This window comes from Scyliorhinus torazame, chromosome 4, assembly GCF_047496885.1.
Source record: "Scyliorhinus torazame isolate Kashiwa2021f chromosome 4, sScyTor2.1, whole genome shotgun sequence".
NCBI lineage: Eukaryota > Metazoa > Chordata > Chondrichthyes > Carcharhiniformes > Scyliorhinidae > Scyliorhinus > Scyliorhinus torazame.
In genome coordinates, this window is record NC_092710.1 from 235,671,657 (window position 1) to 235,697,883 (window position 26,227).

The window sequence follows — 26,227 nt, forward strand, 5'->3', positions numbered from 1 at the left end:
GGAATTGAACCGTGCTGCTGGCCTGCCTTGGTCTGCTTTCAAAGCCAGCGATTTAGCCCTGTGCTAAACAGCCCCTAATCTTCCTCGCCTGCAGCCTATCTCCACCTCGGTGACGTCCCTTTCCCTGGTCCGCTGACCACGACCAGGACCCTCTGCTCAGCCATGGTGAAGGGCTGCAGGTCCAGCGGTCCCCCTCCAGTCATTTCCTGCAACCGGCGGTTATGGGTTGCCTTCTCCTGTGAGGGGCAAACAGAAAATGACAGTGTTAGACAGCCTGACGCATGCAGCCCAGGGGGTGGGTGGCTGGTGGCCTCAGTGACCAGGGCACCAGCCATGGCGGCTTGTGTGGGTGCCAGCATGTGGTGCAGGGTTGGGGTTCAGCCACCCACCAGGTGTGTGGGACAGGGTTTGTTCTAGGGGCACAGTGTTGCCTACTCACCCTGGCTGCCCTGAGGTGGTTGTACTGTTTTTTACGGCACTGCAGATCCAGTCCGGATGGTGTTGCTCATGGCACAGACCTCCTTTGCCACCTGCGCCCAGGCATGGTGAATGACGGCGGCAAGCAGCCTCCTTCCCAGCCAGTTTACAGGTTTCCTGCCTCTCCTCCACCGCGTCCAGGAGGGTCTCCAGCTCAGTGTCCATGAATCTTGGAGCCGCTCTCCTTGCTGCCATCTTGTTGGCTGGGATGGTGTGTGTGGGGAGTGAAGTGTGTATATGCGGCTGCAGCTTGTCAGCCTCCTGAGTGACAATCACGAATCCAGTACCTTTTCTCATTGGAATCGATTGGGTTTCACGTGGCTCCAGTGCTAGCCCCTTAGCAGTCGCTGAATCGGTCCACGTGCGGCGCCAGTTTTGCTGCCATGGAAGTCCATGAATCTTGCTCCGGCGTCAACACTTAGTCTCAGGAACAGAGAATCCCGCTTACTATTTTTTGTTCTGACAAACCTATTAATTAATGGCATGTCAAAAAGCTGGTGACAAATAATTGGCAACCCATCAGCAGCATTGACTTAATCCAAAAGAAAGCACTTGAGGGCTAATTCTGGGATCAGAGTCTCAGAGTACAGTCCTCACTCGCAGGAGGTGGATTTCAGGAACTGGTAGGCCATTAGCTGTGATCTTTGCTTCACTAATTTTAATGAACGGAAAATCACAGCAAGCCAGCTGTGATGTCCCAAGATGTGCCCCATGTGAGCGGCACTTCCTGCTGCAAGCGTTGAATTACAGAATCACCCCTTTAATTTTAAGAGCTGCCTGAACGTACCGTTTTACTTGATTTGAAAGGTCACATTTTGGGCTTGGCATTTGGTTACATTGTGCAATCTTTATTATTCCGAGCAATTTTGTTAGAATACATGGCCGATGTAAAGAGCTCGGGCGAAATTCTCCGGAAACGGCGCGATGTCCGCCGACTGGCGCCCAAAACGGCGCAAATCAGTCGGGCATCGCGCCGCCCCAAAGGTGCGGAATGCTCCGCATCTTTGGGGGCTGAGCCCCAACCTTAAGGGGCTAGGCCCGCGCCGGATGAAATTCCGCCCCGCCAGCTGGCGCGGAAATGACATCTCCGGGCGGCGCATGCGCGGGAGCGTCAGCGGCCGCTGACGGCATTCCCGCGCATGCGCAGTGGAGGGAGTCTCTTTCGCCTCCGCCATGGTGGAGACCGTGGCGAAAGCGGAAGGGAAAGGGTGCCCCCACGGCACAGGCCCACCCGCAGATCGGTGGGCCCCGATCGCGGGCCAGGCCACAGTGGGGGCACCCCTTGGGGCCAGATCGCCCCGCGCCCCCCCCAGGACCCCGGAGCCCGCCCGCGCCGCCTTGTCCCGCCGGTAAGGTAGGTGGTTTAATCCATGCCGGCAGGACAGGCATTTTAGCGGCGGGACTTCGGCCCATCCGGGCCGGTGAATCACGGGGGGGGCCCCGCCAACCGGCGCAGCGCGATTCCCGCCCCCGCCGAATATCCGGTGGTGGAGAATTCGGCAACCGGCGGGGGCAGGATTCACGCCAGCCCCCGGCGATTCTCCGACCCGGCGGGGGGTCGGAGAATCTTGCCCCTCGTTCTTGATTGGGTGACAGGGTAGCACAGTGGTTAGCACTGTTGCTTCACAGCGCTAGGGTCCCAGGTTTGATTCCCGGTTTGGGTTACTGTCTGTGCGGAGTCTGCGTAGATTTCCTCCGGGTGCTCTGATTTTCTCCCACAAGTCCCGAGAGATGTGGGGCGGGATTCTCCACTCCACGCCGAAGTGGCCGCGCCGTCGTGAACGCCGTCGAGGTTCATGACGGCGCGGAACGGCCCAGGTCCCGACCGATTCAGGCCCTGACAATGGGCCAGGATTGGGGCCGCGTCATCTACCTGCGCCAGGTCTTGTCGCCCGCGTAAAAGCAGCGCCGTATAGATGACGCGGCCGGCGCCGCATAACGGACATCATCCGCGCATGCGCGGGTTGGCCGGCGCCAACCCGTGCATGCGTGGTTGCCGTCCTCTCTAAATCCGCCCCGCAAGAAGATGGGGGATGAATCCTGCGGGGCCGCGGAAGGAAGGAGGTCCTCCTTCAGAGAGGACGGCCCGACGATCGGTGGGCACCGATCGCTGGCCACCCCACATTACAGGTGAAGCCCGGTGCAGGATCCCCCCTCGCCCCCCCACAGGCCGCCCCCCCCCCAGCGTTCACGCACCGCCCACGAATGCAGCGACCAGGTGTGGACGGCGCCGGGGAGAACCCGCCGTTTTGGCCTGGCCGCTCAGCCCATCCGGGCCTCAGAATAGCGGGGGTGCCGGAGAATCGTAATTTTCGGTGTCTCCGGCGAGTCTCTGGCCTGCGGCCCGCGAAACTCGACCGGGCCGTTCCCACCGCTTGGGAGAATCGCGGGAGGGCGTCGGACCGGCGTCCCCGGAAATATTGGCGGCCCAGGCGATTCTCCCAACCGGCGTGGGAGTGGAGAATCGCGCCCGTGCTGTTAGGTGAATTGGACATTCTGAATTCTCCCTCTGTGTACCCGATCAGGTGCCGGAGTGTGATGAATAGGGGCTTTTCACAGTAACGTCATTGCAGTGTAAATGTGAGCCTAATTGTGACAATAAAAGATTATTATTATATTATAGTTTCATCGAACACACAGTGCAAAAGGAGGCCATTCGGCCCTTTGAGTCTGCACCGACCCAATTAAGCCCTCACTTCCACCCTATCCCTGTAACTCAATAACCTCTCCTAACCTTTTCAGACACTGAGGGAAATTTAATATGGCCAATCCATCTATCTTGCCTTGCCATTGTTTTTGATGCTCCATGGCAAGTTAAGCCATTAACCACTAGAAAACTATTGAAGGTATTTTGTCAATCACTTGCTAGAGATCACGAACATAATGATTTTTACCTCAAATGTTTTTGAAAAATTTGAAAATTCCATCGTGAAAATAGAAGAAAATCTAAATATAAGAAAATCCTCAGGTCAAAATATTGTTGTCATATTTTAACACTGTGACTGGATATTTATGAAAATAAGCAAAATATTATAAAAATGGAAGTTACAGATATCATTGTCAACCAATTGATTAAAACTAGGGATGGATTGGATAAGACAAACATAAAGGTTTTGGATTACTGATGTCTTGGAAATTTGTCTCCCTAAATAGACCCAGTATTCTTTTTATTATGTGAATTTGGTGCAAACATTAAAGAGTTAGTGAAAAGATGTCACAAGCATAGTGTAAAGACAGGTAGAGAGAGACAAAGAAAAGTATGAGAGGAATAGAGAGAGAGAGAAACAGAAATAAAGAAAGTGAAGAGGATGAGAAAGGCAGTGAGAAAGGGAGTCCTCTGGAAAACAACACGTGCTTCCTGTCTAACAAGTTGACCCCGAGCCACCTTGGTCCCCTGCCCCAGTTGCAGGCAACCTGTGCCTGGTGTCTCACCACATGCAGATCAGGCTTCTAAGCTATTCTCTAAAATACCCGCAGCTGGCTTTGAAAGCAGACCAAGGCAGGCCAGCAGCACGGTTCAATTCCCGTAACAGCCTCCCCGAACAGGCGCCAGAATGTGGCGACTAGGGGCTTTTCACAGTAACTTCATTTGAAGCCTGCTTGTGACAATAAGCGATTTTCATTTCATTTCATGTTAGTTTCCCTTCTGTTCATTTCAGTATCAGTTTATGAACCAGTGGCTGCGAGTGTGCGATCAAATAATGGCATTTCCTCTTTTTCCCAGTCTTTCTGCTCCTCCACCTCTGGTCTGGTCAAGTGTCTGAAAAGTAAAAGACACAAGGTTAGGCTTGTGGTGAGGGTAGGACGGTGGAAACCAAGAAGGATATATGTAAACCATTAACAGTTATAAATCATAAGCAATTGTGGAAAGGGGCAAAGATTAGATGTGAGAAGGCAGAGTGGATGTGAAGATACCATGATCTATCGTTTCAGCCCTGCTGCTGGTCATGGCCTCAGTCACGGCTGCTCCAATAACAATGAGCACCATCTCCTCCATGCAGGCATGTCAGTTCCCTCTGATTAGGTACTGTCACCTCTGTTTATGAGCCACCTTGTCTTGCAAGAGAGAGGTAAGTGTGTCAGTCAGTGTAGTATAATATGTTTGGGTGATGAGTCTGTCATGGTTGAATAACTGGCAATGTGTACAAGCTGCCAGATTTGGGAAGTAAGTGTGTAAGGGTGAGATGAAGCTGTGGAATTTATGTATGGAGCCTGATCAATAGACATTTTTAATAAGTGATGGGGTGTGTCTGAGGCTAGTGATGCAGTTGGTAGGATTTGACATTTGAAAAAACATTCACTTGAGCCCATTGAACCCATTTTGGCGTTGCACACGGATCTTTGGCTATAACCCTCTGGCATTGGCTGTCATGACTTTCCCATTGTCTGTTTGGATGTCCTGTTCCCCAATGGATAATGTACATCCCTCCTTATCTCCGTCTCCTGCACCAAGGCCTCCAGTGCCCTGCTGGAAAATCTTGAAGCCTGCTTTCTGTCCTGTTATGCCATTCTTGTGCCACTCTTTGGGTGTCATTGAATTGCGTGGGCTTTATAGAACAATATTTTCCCTGTAATTGCTACTTTAATACGCAACGATTATATCCTTTAAAATGCCCAAGAGAAAACAATATATCCAGGTATATAATATATAATCCTGTAACTTCCTCAGAGTGGCAACCTCCATCAGAGTGGCACTGTGGCCGAATTTACCCTTGCTGTAATTACAAAGTCCCTGTTTGGCCCAATCTTCCTCACTCAGGCTGGGTGAGACAGGAGCAGCAAAGTGCACCCCGCTACATCAGCAAGGACTAACTGGGCCATAAATGAGGTGTTTAAAGAGACAATTAAAAGGAGGCACATATGTTTCAAAGGTAAGTGTTCAGACAATCTGGGAGGAGATTGGGAGGTGGGGGAGATGGCAGAGTAGGGGGGAAAATCAGGAGAGGTGGGTGGGTGGGAATGGAGACTGGGGTGGGCAGTGAGGGGGTGAACAGGGGGACAGCTGAGGCCCAAGATGGGGGGGGGGGCATCGAGACGGGAGTGGGTAGGTCGGTTCTGGAGTGATGGTGGGTTCCCTGGGGGGATCGTGTACGTGGGGGCTGTCTTGTGTAGGCCTAGATCTGGCCTTTTTAAATAGTTACTCTGTGGTTAAAAGTGATTTTTTTTCTTCTAACTTTTTCAGAGTAACTATCAGGGTAAAACTAGCAGAACGATCTCAGGTTAGCGATTTAAACCACTTCTGTCCAATTGTTCCCAGCCCAGCACAGTTATCTGGGTAAAGTTCGTACTTCTGAACAATTGCCGAGTAAACCCTTACATGGGAGCTTCCTTGAGGGATTCCCCAGCGCATCATTGGGGTACCCCCTAAATGCGATGCTGGGGAATCAGAAACTTAGAGGGTCATATCTTAAAACTATTCATCCATGCTCTGGGAACTACGTTTAATTGTATGTGAAGAAAATAAGTGATTGGTACAGAAATAAATCAACACACATTTTATAAATCGCTTTTTATCTCCGTTTTCAATCATGGAGTGAGAACTTTGCTCTTTGACTAATTAGTCTAACATCCTCCATCCAAAATAGCCCCATAAATTTAATTTATTGTGTTGGTTATGAAAGTTCTTAAGGTAACATCATCCTTTCTTGAGAGCTGTAAGCAATGCATTGCCAAATCTACTGATGAGAATTAAAACATTATCAATGTTTAATATAACTAAGATATTGGGTGGCACGATGGTGCAAACTCTACACGGACAGTGACCCGGGGCCAGGATCGAACCGGGTCCTTGGCGCCATGAGGCAGCAGTTCTAACCACTGCGCCACCATGCAGGCCCTTAAACCTGATTGTTAACTTTATTTATATGTGGTCTTTGAACTATACTGATTTGTTCAATTGTAATATATATAGTTCAAGTCTAGGGAGTAAGTTAAAAGGTTTTCCATTTATAATTGTTTAACTTTTAGCTGTAAAGCTATTACTTTGTTGCTAATGTGATTGATTCTGTGGTTAAATTAAAGTTTGTTTTAATGTAAAAGACATCTATTGGTCAGTGTTATCGTTCGTGTGGTACAGTCACCTTTCCTCACAGTTTTACAAATTGAAAATAGTTGGGTTCTCATCCGGGTTCTGAATAGTACCTTCACTATCACTGGGTCAAAATCCCGGAACTCCATTTGTAACAGCACTGCAGGTCTACCCACATAAGACAGACTGCAGCAGTTCACGATGGCAGCACATTACCACCTGTTCAAGGGCAATTTGGGATGGGCAGTAATTGCTGGCCTTGCCAGTGGCACCGAGAATGAATGAAGGAAAACATACTTTCTTGGGGCTTGGACGTCAGTAATCTGATTAGAGTGATGTTTATGACCACTGCCCATTGCTGGTGAGTTACCTTCCTGCTGGCCACTGTTTGGCATAATCCTGATGAAGGTGACAGGATTACAGTGTATTAAATTTCAGGGCTACAGATATTTCTCTCTCACGTGCATTCTTTCAATGGGCTGAAATTGAATCTGTACCAGTTCTTTCATTCTGTTGTCACTATAACTGGTGATAATTTGACATAACTAAAAGCCAATCCAATTTGGCGAAATGTGCATAAAACAAATCTGATGTCGATTCTGAACAGTTTAAGCATCTAGAAAATATTCCAGTATAATAAGAATGCGGGAGTGTGTGATCCAGCTCAACCATGACTCTACAGCTGTAATCCACATCTGGAATATTTTTGACAAAGCTTTGACAAAGACATCCAGACTCGAAACTTCAGCTCCGTTCTCTCTCCACAGAAGCTGTCAGATCTGCTGAGATTGTGCATCATGTTGTTTTGTTTCAGATTCCAGCATCCACAGTGATTTGCTTTTATCTTATTGTACTGGAATGTTTTCTAGATGCTTAAACTGTTCTGTCAGATTGTTTTATGCACATTTCGCCAAATTGGATTGGCTTTTAGTTATGTCAAATTGCACATCAGTTACAGTGACACATTTTAAAGTGAGGCATTCACTAAATATTAGATAATTGACATTAATTAACCCAAATGAATTGTTTTAATGGAGTGTTACGTTTTTCCAATAAATAATGATATTTGAAAGTTTCTTAGTTCTTTAAACAGATTCAACCACTGACCCACAGGTGTTTATGTAACACACAGACCGTTGTCAGCATTGATCATTATAAAAATATTTTAAAATCCAGACAACAGAATAATAATAAGAGCATCTTGTTCTTCAATTTTGCTGCATCCATAGTCCATATAATCCATGTATAGCCATTCTATTATATACACTTGTCTCTGTTTTCCTTGGCTATTGCACACACATGTGTACACACTTTCAAACATGCCCACATATCCATTCACACACACATTTATTTGTCTTCCATTGAAACCCTACAGTGCTGAAGGAGAACATTCAGCCCATCAGATCGTCATCAACCCTCTGAAAGAGTAATTTACCTAAGTCCACACCCCGACATCCCCATAACCCTATAATCCCACCTAACCTGAACATCTTTGGACACTAAGGGCAATTTTAGCATGGCCAATCCATATACCCTGTACATCTTTGGACTATGGGAGGAAGCGAGAGCACCTGGAGGAAACCCAAACAGACATGGGGAGAAGGTTCAAACTCCACACAGTCACCCAAGGCTCGAATCAAATCCAGACCCCCTGGTGCTGTGAGGCACTCAGTTCAAGGGCAATTATGGATGGGCAATAAATGCTGGCCCAGCCAGCGACACCCACATCCCCTGAAAGAATAATAAACAATATAGGCCACAACCCCATTCTCAACAAATCTTGATTCAAAACTGTCAACTTACCCCAAGCTAACTTCCTTGGGATTTGTTACAGATGCCACTACCTTGAGGAAGAAAAGTGTTTTATAATCATTAACCTTTTTCAAGGCTTGCGAGTTTTGCCCTGCATCTATTTTCTTATTCAACATTGCTGACAAGGCAGCATTTGTTCTTCCTCCCTAATTGCCCTTGAGAATGTGGTGGTCAGCTACGTTCTTGAACCACTGCAGTCCATCTGGTATAGGTACACCAATGCTGTTGGGAAGAGAGTTCCAGGATTTTGACCCAGCAACAGTGAAGGAATGGTGATCTAGGGCGAAATTCTCCGTAATCGGCGCGATGTCCGCCGACCGGCGCCAAAAACGGCGCAAATCAGTCCGGCATCGCACCGCCCCAAATCCGCATCTTGAGCGGCCGAGCCCTCACCTTGAGGGGCTCGGCCTGCGCCGGATTGATTTTCGCCCCGCCAGCTGGCGGGAAAGGCCTTTGGTGCCCCGCCAGCAGGCACGGAAATGACATTGCCGGGCGGCACATGCGCGGGAGCGTCAGCGGCCGCTCACGGCATCCCCGCGCATGCGCAGTTGAGGGGGTCTCTTCCGCCTCCGCCATGGTGGAGACCGTGGCAAAGGCAGAAGGAAAAGAGTGCCCCCACGGCACAGGCCTGCCCCCGGATCGGTGGGCCCTGATCGCGGGCCAGGCCACCGTGGGGGCACCCCCCGGGGCCAGATCGTCCCGCGCCCCCCCCAGGACCCCGGAGTCCGCCCGCGCCACCTTGTCCCGCCGGTAAGAGAGGTGGTTTAATCCATGCCGGCAGGACAGGCATTCCAGCAGCGGGACTTCGGCCCATTCGGGTCGGAGAATCGCCGGGGGGCCCGGCATGGCGCGATTCCCGCCCCCGCCGAATCGCCGGTGCTGGAGAATTCGGCAACCGGCGGGGGCGGGATTCACGCCAGCCCCCGGCAATTCTCCGACCCGGGGGGTGGGGGGTCGGAGAATCCCGCCCCTAGTTTCAAGTCAGGATGGTGTGTGGCTTGGAGTGGCAAATGCAGGGATGATGTTCCCAAGCATCTGATGCCTTCTCCTTCCAGATGGTAGAGGTCATGAGTTTGGTGGGTGCTATCAAGGGTGCCTTAATGAGCTCATGCAGTGTATCTTGTACACACTGCTGTCATTGTGGATCGATGGTGGAGGGAGTGAATGTTTAAGTTGGTGGATGAAGTGCCAATCACAATCAAGCAGATCACTTGGTGCTGGATTGCATTGAGATTTTTGAGTGTTGATGATGCTGCACTCATCCAGGTAAATGTAAAATTTTCCATCGTACTCCTGACTTGTGCCTTGTAGATGATGTACAGGCTTTGGGGAGTCAGGAGATGAGTTACTCACTGCAGAATTCCCAGCATTAGACAAGTTAGTCTTATGGTCATTATATAGGTTTAATAGCTTTATTTATTTCATCCTTATTATTGACCTGCATCATATCACTACAGTATTTTGTCCAGTGGAAATATGCCACATTAACTTAATGATTAGCAGCAATATATTTCACACGCTGTTTTTAACATTAAATATAGCATTTTCTGAAATCATAACAATAATCTTTATTGTCACAAGTAGGCTTAGATTAACACTGCAATGAAGTTACTGTGAAAAGTCTATTCACCACATTCCGGCGCTGGTTCGGGTACACAAAGGGAGAATTCAGAATGTCCAAATTACCTAACAGCGTGCCTTTCGGGACTTGTGGGAGGAAACTGGAGCATCCGGAGGAAACACACGCAGATACAGAGAGAATGTACAGACTCCACACAGACAGGAATCGAACTTGGAACCCTGGAGCTGTGAAGCAACAGTGCTACCCACTGCGTTACCGTGCTGCCATGAATTAAAGAGTATAAAGTAAACCAAAAAGATTATTACATTTTTTATTATTTAACAAAATAATTCAAGTGAAAATTCTAGTATGAAAACCGAAATTGTTGAAAATACTCAGCAGGTCTGACACAATCTGTGGAGCCAGAAACAGTGATCTATTCTCCTCAGGATATTGTCCACATGGGGCATCGGGTGGAGAATCCCTTTTTACGATGGAATCGGGGGCGGTGCCTGTTTTTGGATGCTCCGTCCCGTCCAAAACGGCCTCATCGAGGAGTGCGCTGCATGCCGTTGGGGGGCCTCAGGACGACATTTGAAGGCCCTCCCCCAATGGGCCGAGTTCCCGACTGTGCGGACGACGTGTGGTCTCAGTAGCCGGGAACCCGGCGTGGCGGCTGGGGACTGTGTCCAGCGTTGCTACAGTCGGGCGCTAGCCGTGCTGCTGGCCGGGGGGGCTTCAGCAAGGACCGGGGATACTGGTGGAGTTGCCGGGGGCTGGTGAGGGGGTATCCAGAGGACACTATCGGGCAGGTCGGGTCCGCACACGGCCGGCTCCATGTTGTACGGTGTGACCGCTGCTGGTTATCGCCGTGAGCATATGCGGCCACAGACCCGGCAATTCTCCGGCCGTTTTTGTCGTGAAGGCTGGGCATTTTACATGGCGCGGCTGCTATCCCCTCACCGGTTGGAGGATTGGTGCTGGGGTGGCGCTGATTTTATTGACGTAAAACGCCACGGATCCTCCAGACATAGACTGGAAATCGGAGAATCCAGCCCGTGCACTCCAAACCCCAACTGCCTCCTTCCCAAACAGGACTGCTCTGACATATCCATCGGTTCCGCCTGTTCCTGCCCCACAGAACAGATTTCTTCTTATCCTGACTCTTTTTTTCTCACCATGTCCTGTCTCTTTCTACCTAGCTTCATGACACTTCTGGCACCCTCCACCACTTTGGCGGCACGGTAGCACAGTGGTTAGCACTGTTGCTTCACAGTGCAGGGACCCGGGTTCAATTCCTGGCATAGGTCACTGTCTGTGCGGAGTCTGCACGTTCTCCCCGTATCTGCGTCGGTTTCCTCCGGGTGCTCCGGTTTCCTCCCACAAGTCCCGAAAGACGTGCTTATTAGTTGAATTAGACGTTCTGAATTCTCCCTCAGTGTACCCAAGCAGGGGCTGGAGTGTGGCGGCTGGGGGATTTTCACAGTAACTTCATTGCAGTGCTAATGTCAGCCTACTTGGGACAATAAAGATTATTATTATTATTTCCAGTTTCCTTGCTCCAACGTCTCCTCTTCATGATAATCATCCAATTTGTCAACACATCCCCGATCAGTATGGTCTGTGAGCTCTCTGCTTCTTCCATGAGTTGGATTATAAGACCATATTGTTACGTCCTAGTGTGTTGCAATTATTGAGTCAGGGCACCAAAGAATGTCTAGTGTGTGATTAGTTAAGATTTATTAAATTACAATAATGTCGGTAGAAAACAATAATAATACTACTAATGAACTGTAAACTGTCAACTAGAATACGAGAGTTAATACAGAACACGACGATTCCTCACCCAGACTCCTTGAGGTTGCAGTGTCACATGGTGTAGTTCTACTGCCACCTGCTGGTTGGAGGTCTAATATATTAGCATACAGAATTGCTTATGCATATCATTACACATAAGAAATAGAATCAGGAGTAGGCTATTTAGTCCTTCAAGTCTGCTCTGTCATTTAATAAGGTCATGACTGATCTAACACTCACTAAGTCCACTTTCCTGCTTTCTCTCCATAACCCTTAATTCCCCTCCTGATTTAAAACCTATCGATCTTCGCCGTAATAATGTTGAAGGACTCGGCCTTCACAATTTTTGGGGTAAAGAATATGAAAGATACACCCTTCTTTGAGAGAAGAAATGGTTCCTCAAATCTGTTTTAAATGAGCAACCCCTTAAGGAGGTTGTGTCAGCTGAGTACCGGGCTCTTTTGGAGGAGGAGAAGGCACCACTGGAAGGGATCAAAGCAAAGTGGGAGGAAAAGTTGGGAGAGGATATGAAGGAGGGGTTCTGGTGTGAGGTGCTCCGGAGAGTGAATGCCTCCACCTCGTGCGCGAGGTTGGGGCTGATACAGTTGAAGATGATATACAGAACACACCTCATGAGGGCGAGGATGAGCCGATTCTTTGAAGGAGTAGAAGATGTGTGTGAGCGTTGCGGGGGTGGGGGGGGGGGGGGGGGGGGGCGGGGGGCGCCCGCTAACCACGTCCATGGGGGGGGGGCCCGCTAACCACGTCCATATGTTTTGGTCCTGTACCAAGCTAGAGGATTACTGGAAGGAGGTTTTTAGGGTAATTTCCAAAGTGGTGCACGTGAGACTGAACCTGGGCCCCTGGGAGGCCATATTCGGGGTGTCGGACTAGCCAGGGTTGGAAACGGGTGCGGAGGCAGATGTTGTAGCCTTCGCCTCATTGATCGAGGGTTGGAGAGCAGCCTCTCCACCCTGTGTCCTGGCGTGGCGGGGGGGATCTGTTGGAATTCTTGACTCTTGAGAAGGTTAAGTTTCAACTGAGGGGAAGGACAGAGGGGTTCTACAATTCATGGGCATTATTCATTATGCACTTTCAAGAACTGGGTAACATCAAACATTAGTTGGGGGGTGGGGGGTGGGAGGGCTGGGGGGGGGGAGGGGGGGCGATGGGTGTTAAGAGGGGCTATGGGGGATTCCTGATTCCTTTTTGTCAGTTTATGTGAACATGTGGGTGAATGTTTTGGGTTTGGTGGGAGGATGGGATGGTTGTTATTGATATGGGTGTCATAATGTACACCAGTATATCATGGTGCAGACACACACTGATGGACACAGAGTGGGACCAATCAACATACACAACACCACAGCCAATCACCAGTGAGAGCACATGCATTATAAAGACAGGGGGCATCAGAGTTCCCGCTCATTCGAGAAGCAGCTAGCTAGGAGCACAGAGCTCAGAGCCTGCAACACAGACATTCACCATGTGCTGAGTGCATCAACTGGTTAGGACAAGTCAAAGGTCTTTAGTTAAAGCTAGTATCGTATTTACCCACAGTTCAAGTGTGTTTAAATAGTTAACCTTTTAATAAAATAGTGTTGCACTACTTCAAGTGTTGGTGACCTGTATGTGATCCAGAACACCCAACACATCAATGGGGATTGACATATTTGTTACTGATTATTGTTTATTGTTGGTGGGTGTAAATTTGGGAGAAAATGGGAAAAAGGAGGAGAATAAAGAAATATTTAAATAAATGAGCACCCCCTTATTCTGCGACTGTGCCTGTGGTCTCCCATGAGTGGAAACACCCTCCCATCATTTCCCTGTCTATCTCCCAAAGAATCTTAGATGTTTCAATCAAATGGCCTCTCCTTCTTCTGAACTCCAAGGTGTACAGACCCAACCTGTTTAATGTTTCCTCAGGTGGCAGTCCCTCAATCCCTGGATCATCCTAGCCAACCTACTCTGTACTGTCTCCAAAGATAATGTATCGTTTCTTAAATAAGGGAATTAAAACTGTACACAATATTCTAAATGTGGCATCATTAGTACCCTATACATTTGCAGCAACACCTCTTTACATTTATACTCCAGTATATATACTCCTTTCTGGGATGCTTGTTGTATCCTCACAGTAAAAAATGTGCAAATTATCTATTTAACTCCTCTGCCATTATTTTGTTTCCCATAAATACTTCCCCTGTTTCATTCTCTAAGGGGTCAATGCTTTATTTTACTCCTCTCTTCCTTTCAATGTAGCTCTTATTGTCTGTTTTTACGTTTCTCGCTAGTTTGCCCTCATATTTATTTTTTCCATCCTGATTATTTTTTTTAGTCCATTTTTGCCGCACTCTGAATCTATCCTACCTTTCCGGCCGACCACCAACCTTTGTCAGTTTTCAACTGAGTACTCTCCTTAACTTTCTTGGTTATCAATGGTAGTTTCTTCCTCCGATTAGAACCTTTCCTCCTGATTGGAATGTATTTTAGCTAGGTGTCACAAACTATCTCACTAAATGTCTGCCACTGCTAATCTATTGTTTTTCCAATCTAAATGACCAGTCCACGTTGCCCACGCCATCCTCATACCTTCATAATTCCCCTTCTTCAAGTTTAACACTGATATGTTAGTCCCAATTTTCTCACACTCAAGCTGAATGCTAAATGCTGTCATACTGTGAGCACTACTTCCTATGGGATCCTTAACATTGACATCATTTATTAAACCTACCTCATTACACATTACCAGATCCAAAATAGCCTGATCCCTAGTTGGCTCCATGACATATTGCTCCAAGAAATCATCCTGAATGCGGTCACTGAATTCATCCTCTTGGCTCCCATTTCCAATTTGATTACCCAATCTATATGAAAATTAAAGTTACCCATGATTAATGCAGTTCTGTTTTTGCATGCATTTGTTATTGCTTGATTTAAATTCTTTCTTACAGTGTGGCTATTTTTCAAGGGCCAAAACGATTTTCCTATCACTCACTTCCTTCAGTATTTTCCGCTTCTACCCAAATCGACTTCACATTCTCCCTCAGAACTGTACTTACTTCCTTTCTTATCAGCAGAGCTACCCCACCACCTTTTCCTTCTTGCCTGACCTTCCTGAAAGTCAAATAACCCTGAATATTGACTTCCCAACTTTGATCTACTTGCAACAATGTCTCAGTAATGGCTATCAGATCAGACCAGTTAACTCCATTTGTGCCATCAGTTTATTTACCTTCTTTTTTATGCTATGTGCTTTAAGATACAGACATCTTAATTTTGTTTTTCAACACTTTTCCTTACACTAAGCCTAACTCTAGGTACAATAGAGCCACTGTTTGCTTTTTTGTCTTTTATTTCCATGTCTTCCTCTTTTGCTTTTACTTTTTCTGCCTTTTGTTTCAAAACCAATTTCCATCTTCTCTAACTCAGGTACCCATCCTGATCTTCCACCAAACACCACCCTCCTTCATCAGGCTGAACTTGTCCTCATACTACATAACTTCACCTTTAGCTCCACTTCCTTCTTTTATACAAAAGGTCTTGTCCTGAACTGATACTTTTCATTAACGCTTTTTCCAATTTACACTCTTCCCTCACCGTCACATAGTCTATCTCTGACTCTTCTTTTCCTTGACTTCTCTGGCCCAGATTTTTGCCCCCAGCTCAGGTTTGCCAAGTTAGCAATTTCTGGATCGGTGAACCTGATCTTTAAAAATGTCTGCCCGCAGGTTGGATTTTCAGTTGGATGGGAGGGCTGGTGGGGTGGGATGGGGATGGGCAGTGGGGATGCTACGGACTGAAGTAGAAGTTGGGGCAGGAGACCCCAGAACAAACACAAAGGCTGTGCTGTGGCACTGTGTTTAAATAAATAAAATTCATTGCCCCCATGCTCTTATTCCAACAGAGTCCCTCTACCCACCCCCATTTCCCCATACCCTCCTGCCAAATTAATACCCCTCTACCCACCCCATTACACTATACCCCATGCCAATTTAGTGCCCCTCTACCAACCCCAATGCTCCTTACCATCATGCCAACTTAATGACCCTCTACCCACACCATTGCCCCATATCCTGGGGCTGGTTTAGTGCAGTGGGCTAAACAACTGGCTTGTAATGCAGAACAAGGCCAGCAGCGTGAGTTCAATTCCCATACCGGCATCCACGTAGCAACTTTGGGGCTTTTCACAGTAACTTCATTGAAGCCTACTTGTGACAATAAGCTATTATTATTAAACCCTGATACCAATTTAATGCCCCTCTACCAACCCCATACACTCTATGATAACTGAAAACCCTTCTAGACACCATCATTTCCCTCTACACCCATGCCAAGTTAGTGTTTTTCTACTCACCCCCCTTGCCCAATACCACCATGCCACTTCATGCTAACCCATTCTCCCCACACACCATCCTTTGTCCTATCCCCCCCCCCCCTCCTTCCCAACTTGCCTAGTATCCTTGGACAGTTCCTTGACAGGTTTGACACTTTCTGGACAGCTTTGACAGGCTTGACTGCTGGACAGCTCCATGACAACTCAACAGTTCCAATTAGTTTGTACATAAAAAGTGCATATTCATGTTCACTTTATCAATCCTAAAGGGTGTCTTACCTCTCCAAAAGTGTACTGGACACTATCCAAAGGGATACCTTACTCTGACTATCCAAACACATTCGCCAAGTCCAGATTTTCTTTTACCTGTTCTAATCTGCATACTCTAAATTCTACATGCTTGTTTTTTTCAAAATCCCACTTCCATGGAGGCAGCTGGTTATTTAAATGCTGACAACCTGCAGCACAAATCTGTGAATCATGCATGTCTGAACACCAGCCTGACTCCAATTCCCCCCCTTACTGGGTTTGGGGTGAGACTTAGTATTTTTGGACATTTACAGGACTTTAGCCATGATGGAGAGGCTCTCTGTTGTGGGAGAAATCCAGGCCTCTGTCTCCAGTTTGGAGCATAGGGCATTGACCAAGATTCACTGAAGCCCACAGCTACGTTGACTAAATTTCCTCGCCCTGACTTGCTGTAAGGGATCGATTCCATTCTCCCACTTTCTTCACCTCCACTGTATCTGTTGCAACAATGCAACTTGCCATACTAGTTCTTCAGATAAGTCATCCTTGTTCCTCCAATGAGAATTTCCCTGAATCATGGCTAACAAGGCTTTTTGAAAATGAAATGAAATGAAAATCGCTTACTGTCACAAGTAGGCTTCAATGAAGTTGCTGTGAAAAGCCCCTAGTCGCCACATTCCGGCGCCTGTTTGGGCAGGCTGGTACGGGAATTGAACCATGCTGCTGGCCTGCCTTGGTCTGCTTTAAAAGCCAGCGATTTAGCCCAGTGAGCTAAACCAGCCCCTTTTTAATGTGTCTATTCCATTTCCTGCACCTCTGGTCTCACCGTGTCACTCCCTTTCCAGCCCAGAACTGTGATAGGGTTCCTGTTATCCTCACCTCCCACCCCATCAATCTGCACATTCATTGGATCATCCTCCACCACTTCCACCACCTCCAGCCGGATGCCACCACAAAACACATCTTCCCCTCCCCTTTCAACATTCAAAAAGAACCGTTGCCCCCGTGATATGCTAGTGGACTCCTCAATCTCACCCCTTCCCATGGCACCTTCCCATGTAAGCACAGGAGATTCTTACATAAGGGTACATTATCTGAATGCTCGTAGTATTCGGAATAAGGTAAATGAGTTGATGGCGCAAATCATCGTGAATTACTATGATTTAGTGGCCTTTACTTAAACATGGATAAAGGATGGTCACGACTGGGAGTTAAATATCCAAGGGTATCAAACTATTCAGAAGGACAGAGTGGATGGTAAGGGAGGCGGTGTAGCTCTGTTATTTAAGGATGACATCCAGGCAGTAGTGAGGGATGACATCGGTGCTATGGAGGATAAGGTTGAATCCATTTGGGTAGAAATCAGGAATAGTAAGGGAAAAAGTCACTGATAGGAGTAGTCTATAGGCCACCAAATAGTAACATTACAGTGGGACGGGCAATAAACAAAGAAATAACTGATGCATGTAGAAATGGTACAGCAGTTATCATGGGGGATTTTAATCTACATGTTGATTGGTTTAACCAGGTCGGTCAAGGCAGCCTTGAGGAGGAGTTTATAGAATGTATCCTCGAGAGTTTCCTAGAACAGTATATGATGGAACCTACAAGAGAACAAGTGATCCTAGATCTGGTCCGGTGTAATGAGACAGGATTGATTAATGATCTCATAGTTAGGGATACTCTCGGAAGGAGTGATCACAATATGGTGGAATTTAAAATACAGGTGGAGGGTGAGAGGTAAAATCAAACACTAGTGTTTTGTGCTTTAACAAAGGAGATTGCAATGGGATGAGAGAAGAGCTAGCTAAGGCAGACTGGGAGCAAAGACTTTATGGTGAAACAGTGGAGAACCTTCCAAGCGATTTTTCACATTACTCAGCAGAAGTTTTTCCCATCAAAAAGGAAGGACTGTAGAAAGATGAAAAATCGACCTTGGATATCTAAGGAAATAAGGGAGAGTATCAAATTGAACAAAGAACAAAGAAATGTACAGCACAGGAACAGGCCCTTCGGCCCTCCAAGCCCGTGCCGACCATACTGCCCGACTAAACTACAATCTTCTACACTTCCTGGGTCCGTATCCTTCTATTCCCATCCTATTCATATATTTGTCAAGATGCCCCTTAAATGTCCCTATCGTCCCTGCCTCCACTACCTCCTCCGGTAGTGAGTTCCAGGCACCCACTACCCTCTGCGTAAAAAACTTGCCTCGTACATCTACTCTAAACTTTGCCCCTCTCACCTTAAACCTATGCCCCCTAGTAATTGACCCCTCTACCCTGGGGAAAAGCCTCTGACTATCCACTCTGTCTATGCCCCTCATAATTTTGTATACCTCTATCAGGTCGCCCCTCAACCTCCTTCGTTCCAGTGAGAACAAACCGAGTTTATTCAATCGCTCCTCATAGCTTATGCCCTCCATACCAGGCAACATTCTGGTAAATCTCTTCTGCACCCTCTCTAAAGCCTCCACATCCTTCTGGTAGTGTGGCGACCAGAATTGAACACTATACTCCAAGTGTGGCCTAACTAAGGTTCTATACAGCTGCAACATGACTTGCCAATTCTTATACTCAATGCCCCGGCCAATGAAGGCAAGCATGCCGTATGCCTTCTTGACTACCTTCTCCACCTGTGTAGCCCCTTTCAGTGATCTGTGGACCTGTACTCCTAGATCTCTTTGACTTTCAATACTCTTGAGGGTTCTACCATTCACTGTATATTCCCTACCTGCATTAGCCCTTCCAAAATGCATTACCTCACATTTGTCCAGGTTAAACTCCATCTGCCATCTCTCCGCCCAAGTCTCCAGACAATCTAAATCCTGCTGTATCCTCAGACAGTCCTCATCGCTATCCGCAATTCCACCAACCTTTGTGTCATCTGCAAACTTACTAATCAGACCAGTTACATTTTCCTCCAAATCATTTATATATACTACAAAGAGCAAAGGTCCCAGCACTGATCCCTGTGGAACACCACTGGTCACAGCCCTCCAATTAGAAAAGCATCCCTCCATTGCTACCCTCTGCCTTCTATGGCCTAGCCAGTTCTGTATCCACCTTGCCAGTTCACCCCTGATCCCGTGTGACTTCACCTTTTGTACTAGTCTACCATGAGGGACCTTGTCAAAGGCCTTACTGAAGTCCATATAGACAACATCTACTGCCCTACCTGCATCAATCATCTTAGTGACCTCCTCGAAAAACTCTATCAAGTTAGTGAGACACGACCTCCCCTTCACAAAACCGTGCTGCCTCTCACTAATACGTCCATTTGCTTCCAAATGGGAGTAGATCCTGTCTCGAAGAATTCTCTCCAGTAATTTCCCTACCACTGAAGTAAAGCTCACCGGCCTGTAGTTCCCGGGATTATCCCTGCCACCCTTCTTAAACAGAGGAACAACATTGGCTATTCTCCAGTCCTCCGGGACATCCCCTGAAGACAGCGAGGATCCAAAGATTTCTGTCAAGGCCTCAGCAATTTCCTCTCCAGCCTCCTTCAGTATTCTGGGGTAGATCCCATCCGGCCCTGGGGACTTATCTACCTTAATATTTTTTAAGACACCCAACACCTCGTCTTTTTGGATCACAATGTGACCCAGGCTATCTACACCCCCTTCTCCAGACTCAACATCTACCAATTCCTTCTCTTTGGTGAATAGCATAGAAAGTGGCAAACCTTAGTGGGAGACTAGAGGATTGGGAAATCTTTAGGGGGCAATAGAAAGCTACTAAAAGGCTATAGAGTAAGATAGATTAGGAGAGTAAACTTGCTCAGAATATAAAAACAGATAGTAAAAGTTTCTACAAATATATAAAACAAAAAAGAATGGCTAAGGTAAATATTGGTCCTTTAGAGGATGAGAAGAGAGATTTAATAATGGGAGATGAGGAAATGGCTGAGGAACTGAGGTTTATTGGGTCGGTCTTCACAGTGGAAGACACAAATAACATGCCAGTGACTGATGTAAATGAGGCTATGACAGGTGAGGACCTTGAGACGAGTGTTATCACTAAGTAGGTAGTGATTGGCAAGCTAATGGGGCTAAAGGTAGACAAGTCTCTTGGCCCCGATGGAATGCATCCCAGGGTACTAAAAAAGATGGCTAGGCAAATTGCAAATGCACTCCTGATAATTTATCAAAATAGTGACCAGCGGATTGGAAAATAGCAAACGTGACACCACTGTTTAAAACAGGAGGTAGGCAGAAAGCGGGTAATTATAGGCCAGTTAGCTTAACTTCGGTAGTAGCGAAGATGCTGATAGGAGGTAGGCAGAAAGCGGGTAATTATAGGCCAGTTAGCTTAACTTCAGTAGTAGGGAAGATGCTGGAATCTATCATCAAGAAAGAATCAGCGAGGCATATGGATGGAAATTGTCCCATTGGGCATACGCAGCATGGGTTCATAAAGGGCAAGTCGTGCCTAACTAATTTAGTGGAATATTTTGAGGACATTACCAGTGCAGTAGATAACAGGGAGCCAATGGATGTGGTATATCTGGATTTCCAGAAAGCTTTTGACAAGGTGCCATACAAAAGGTTGCTGCATAAGATAAGGATGCATGGCATTAAGAGAAAAGTAGTAGCATGGATAGAGGATTGGTTAATTAATAGAAAGCAAAGAGTGGGGTTTAATGGGTGTTTCTCTGGTTGGCAATCAGTAGCTAGTGGTGTCCCTCAGGGATCAGTGTTGGGTCCACAATTGTTCACAATTTATACAGATGATTTGGAGTTGGGGATCAAGTGCAATGTGTCCAAGTTTGCAGACGACACTGGTAAAGCAAAAAGTGCAGAGGATACTGGAAGTCTGCAGAGGGATTTGCATAGTTTAAGTGAATGGGCTAGGGTCTGACAGGTGGAATACAATGTTGACAACTGTGAGCTTATCCATTTTAGGAATAACAACAAAAGGGATTATTATCTAAATGATAAAATATTAAACCATGCTGCTGTGCAGAGGGACCTGGGTGTCCTAGTGCATGAGTCGCAAAAAGTTGGTTTACCGGTGCAACAGGTGATTAAGAAGGTGAAGGGAGTTTAAGACTAGGTAAGTTATGCTGCAACTGTATAAGGTGTTAGTGAGGCCACACCTGGAGTATTGTGTTCAGTTTTGGTCTCCTTACCTGAGAAAGGACGTACTGGCGGCTGGAGGCCGTGCAGAGGAGATTCACTAGGTTAATCCCAGAGTTGAGGTGGTTGAATTACGAGGAGAGGTTGAGTAGACTGGGACTACTCGTTTGAATTTAGAAGGATGCGGGTGAATCTTATAGAAACATAAAATTATGAAGGGAAGAGATAGGATAGATGCGGGGAGGTTGTTTCCACTGGCGGGTGAAAGCAGAACTAGGGGGCATAGCCTCAAAATAAGCGGAAGTAGACTTAGGACTGAGCTCAGGAGGAACTTCTTCACCCAAAGGGTTGTGAATCTATGGAATTCCCTGCCCAGTGAAGCAGTTGGGGCTCCTTCATTGAATATTTTCTTTTTTTTTTCGTAACAAAACAAGAAACTTTATTTCAACACTATCACCGAGACAGATTTGAGCGGGAACTATCAGAAACCGTGTGGAGATGGAGAGTTGGCAGCGGAGAGAATTGAACAGGGTGGGAGGGGGGGGGAGAGTATGCGGGGAGAAATTAGTTAAATAGGTTTTGCAGCGAATAGATCGACACCTCCCGAGCAAGACAAGGCTCGAGGTACAAGGTAATTATGGAATACAATGTTGACAAATGTGAGGTTATCCATTTTAGTAGGAATAACAGCAAAAGAGATTATTATTTAAATGATAAAATATTAAAACATGCTGCTGTGCAGAGAGACCTGGGTGTGCTAGTGCATGAGTCGCAAAAAGTTGGTTTTCAGGTGCAACAGGTGATTAAGAAGGCAAATGGAATTTTGTCCTTCATTGCTAGAGGGATGGAGTTTAAGACTAGGGAGGTTCTGCTGCAATTGTATAAGGTGTTAGTGAGGCCACACCTGGAGTATTGTGTTCAGTTTTGGTCTTCTTACTTGAGAAAGGACGTACTGGCACTGGAGGGTGTGCAGAGGAGATTCACTAGGTTAATCCCAGAGCTGAAGGGGTTGGATTACGAGGAGAGGTTGAGTAGACTGGGACTGTACTCATTGGAATTTAGAAGGATGAGGGGGGATCTTATAGAAACATATAAGATTATGAAGGGAATAGATAGGATAGATGCGGGCAGGTTGTTTCCACTGGCGGGTGAAAGCAGAACTAGGGGGCATAGCCTCAAAATAAGGGGAAGTAGATTTAGGACTGAGTTTAGGAGGAACTTCTTCACGCAAAGGGTTGTGAATCTATGGAATTCCTTGCCCAGTGAAGCAGTTGAGGCTCCTTCATTAAATGTTTTTAAGATAAAGATAGATAGTTTTTTGAAGAATAAAGGGATTAAGGGTTATGGTGTTCGGGCTGGAAAGTGGAGCTGAGTCCACAAAAGATCAGCCATGATCTCATTGAATGGTGGAGCAGGCTCGAGGGGCCAGATGGCCTACTCCTGCTCCTATTTCTTATGTTCTTATTATGTAACAAGAGCACGGTACCGGTCTGATTCGCACTGGCGGGTTTCTGAGCACCCACTGTGACAGCTCCATCTGTGAGAATATTCCCATCCAGCCGCTGCTCAATCTCTCCCTGCCAGTCAGCTAACCACCTGACCATAACTGGTGGGGCAGGATCTCTCCCTCTCCTCCCTACCCCGCCATGGCCAGCCAGCAATGTGCCAGGGTCGAGGGGGGGGGGATTTCGGAATGTATACCTGAGAGTTCATTCCTTGCAGCAACAAGATCATTTTGAACAACCCCGTGAAACCCTTGGGAAATCCCATGAAGACGTAGTTAACCAAAGCGAGAGTGGGGTTGGGGGTTATCTCGGCCCATTAGCCGACTTCTCCCACATTGGCGTTTGGGCCTGACTCGCAGTTAGAGCTCATTTACAAAGTCCAATAAACTCCAACCTAACACCCCTCCCTCCCCCCGCGCCACACACGCACACACAGGGGCACACGCACACACAGGGGCACACGCACACACAGGGGCACACGCGCACACAGGGGCACACGCTTACACAGGGGCACACGCACACAGGGGCACACGCTCACACAGGGGCACACGCACACAGGGGCACACGCACACAGGGGCACACACTCACACAGGTGCACACGCGCACACAGGGGCACATGCTTACACAGGGGCACACGCACACAGGGGCACACGCTCACACAGGGGCACACACATGCACAGGGGCACACGCTCGCACAGGGGCACACACACGCACAGGGGCACACGCGCACACAGAGGCACACGTACGCAGGGGCACACGCACACACAGGGGCACACGCGCACACAGGGGCACATGCGCACACAGAGGCACATACACATGGGGCACACGCACAGAGGGGCACATGCCACACATATAGGGGTACACGTCACACAAGGGCACACGCACATATACACACAGGGGAACTCGCACACACACACATAGACAAACACCACACATGCAGGGGAAAACGCCACACACAGAGGCACACGCACACACATGGGGCACACGCACACACAGGGGCACACGCACACACAGGGGCACACGCGCACACAGAGGCACACGTGCACACAGAGGCACATGCCACACACACGGGGCACACACACACACACGGGGCACATGCCACACACAGGGGCACACACCACACACACAGGGCCACATGTGCACCACACACACAGGGGCACACACCACACACGAGCACATGCCACACAGACACGGGGGCACACGCACAAATACACACAGGGGCACTCGCACGCACACAGATGGGTACACGCGCACACACACGCACACAGGGGCGCACACACACATACACAAGGGGCACACGCACACACAGATGGGTACACGTGCGCACACACGTACACAGGGGCGCACACACACATACACACAGAGGACACATGCACACAGAGGGACACAGGGATGTACACATGTGCACAGAGGCACATGTTTGCATAGGGGCGTACACGCAAGCACACACACGGGGCATGCACACAGGGGCACACATGGAAACACACACACGGACTGAGTGAATGCTCGGGTGAGAGGATATATGTGTGAATAAATGTATGCGTGTGGGTGAGTGTGTGTGCGTGCACGGGTTTAACTTCTCACACTGTGGTAGGTCCCAATATATCAGGGGAGAAAATCCCAGACTTACTGGAAGGGCATGGCGTTCCCTCCCAGGCTGGGACCTGAAAATATCCGGTGTCCAGGGTGGACGTACAAGAGCAGGAAGCGGTCAGTGAGCAGCACGGGGCGAGCGGATACACTTAACCTAACATAACCCACAAACCAACACCCCCCACCCCACCCAAACTCAAACGGGAGTGCAGCGCTCATCCTGAGACCACGAACACAGCCTCGCACCAACACCATCTCTCGCTTGAGATGGTCCAGATCAGTCCCGCCTGAGGCTCCTTCCAATAACACATCAGATCAGCTTTTCAAAGGTCTTGATGCCATCTTCCACCTTCTGCAGTTCCGTCTCGATTTGCTTCAACTTTTCCGAATCCATCTCCTGGATTTTCTGAGGCACTTTGGTCTGGTAATCCGGCTTGGAGAGTTTCTCCGTGAGCTTCGCGACCTGTTTCATTGAATATGTTCAAGGTAAAGGTAGATAGTTTTTTGAAGAATAAAGGAATAAAGGGTAATGGTGTTCGGGCGGGAAAGGGGAGCTGAGTCCACAAAAGATCAGCCATGTTCTAATTGAATGGCGGAGCAGGCTCGAGGGGCCAGATGGCCTACTCCTGCTCCTAGTTCTTATGTTCATATTCAACACTTGCCCTTTTCTCTTTTCACTGTCCAAGATCCTAAGCAATTTTTCCAGGTGGAACAGTGATTTACTTGCGCTTCATCCAATGTAGTACACTATATTTGTTGCTCACGATGTGGCCTTTTCACTGGGGTGACTGAATACTGATTATGTAATTGCTTTGTGCAGGAGGTCGATTCAGTCTGTAATCTTGACCCTGGCCTCTGGTTGGTTGTCATTTTAATTCTCTGCACCACTCCACTTTGATCTTTCTGTCCTTGGCCTATAAAGCTCAATGTAAACTCCCAGAAAAGCATGTCATATTTTAATTAGATACTTTAGAGCCTTCTGGACTCAACATTGAGTGAGCTAATTTCAGGTCATACCCCCTGCTCTTTCGTTCTGAAAGGCAGCTGTTGGTCGTGGTTCTGCTTTCCTCATTTACACTTTTTAAATGCACATCTTTTTGTTTCTTTACTGGTCTATTTCAGCCTTGCACCTTCATTCCTTTTGTTATTTAAGTTCTGGCGACTTCCACTCTATTTTGCAGCATGGTGGCACAATGGTTAGCAATGACGCACAGTCCAGCGACCTGGATTCAATTCCAGCCTCGGGTGACTGTCCGTGTGGAGTTTGGACTTTCTCCCCAGTGGGTTTCCTCCGGGTGCTCCAGTTTCCTCCCACAGCCCAAAGATGTGTTGGCCATGCCAAATTGCCCTTTCGTGTCCAAAAGGTTAGGAGGGATTACTGGGTTACGGGAATAGGGTGGAGGCATGGGCCTTGGAGGTAAGGTGTTCTTTCCGAGGGCCGGTGCAGACTCGAATGGCCTCCTTCTGCACTGTAAATTCTATGATTCTATGACAGGAATTCTCATTTTTCATTTCCTCCCCATCGCCTTCATATTCCCTGCCTTGCTTAAAAACTGCCTATCACTAAGCATTCCCAGTTTTGATGAAAGGTCAGCGACCTGAAATGCAAACTCTGTTTCTGTCTTCACAGCTGCTGCCAGACCTGCAGCACTTTCTGCATTTATTCCAGACTTCCAGCATCCACAGTATTGCACTGTTGCAAATTCTAGCAGTTGGTATCTATTCAATCTGGTTTGGTTGACTCTGTTTGAAAGTAAGAACGTGACAAGCAAAAATGAGGTTTTCCTTG

At 47.6% G+C, this 26,227-nt stretch overlaps 1 protein-coding gene across 1 annotated transcript in view; it reads left to right on the forward strand.

Annotated features, from left to right (window-relative positions):
* The window catches only part of LOC140410825 (potassium channel subfamily K member 3-like), a 172,437-nt gene that overhangs the window by 141,821 nt on the left and 4,389 nt on the right, over positions 1-26,227 (forward strand). The window lies entirely within an intron of this gene.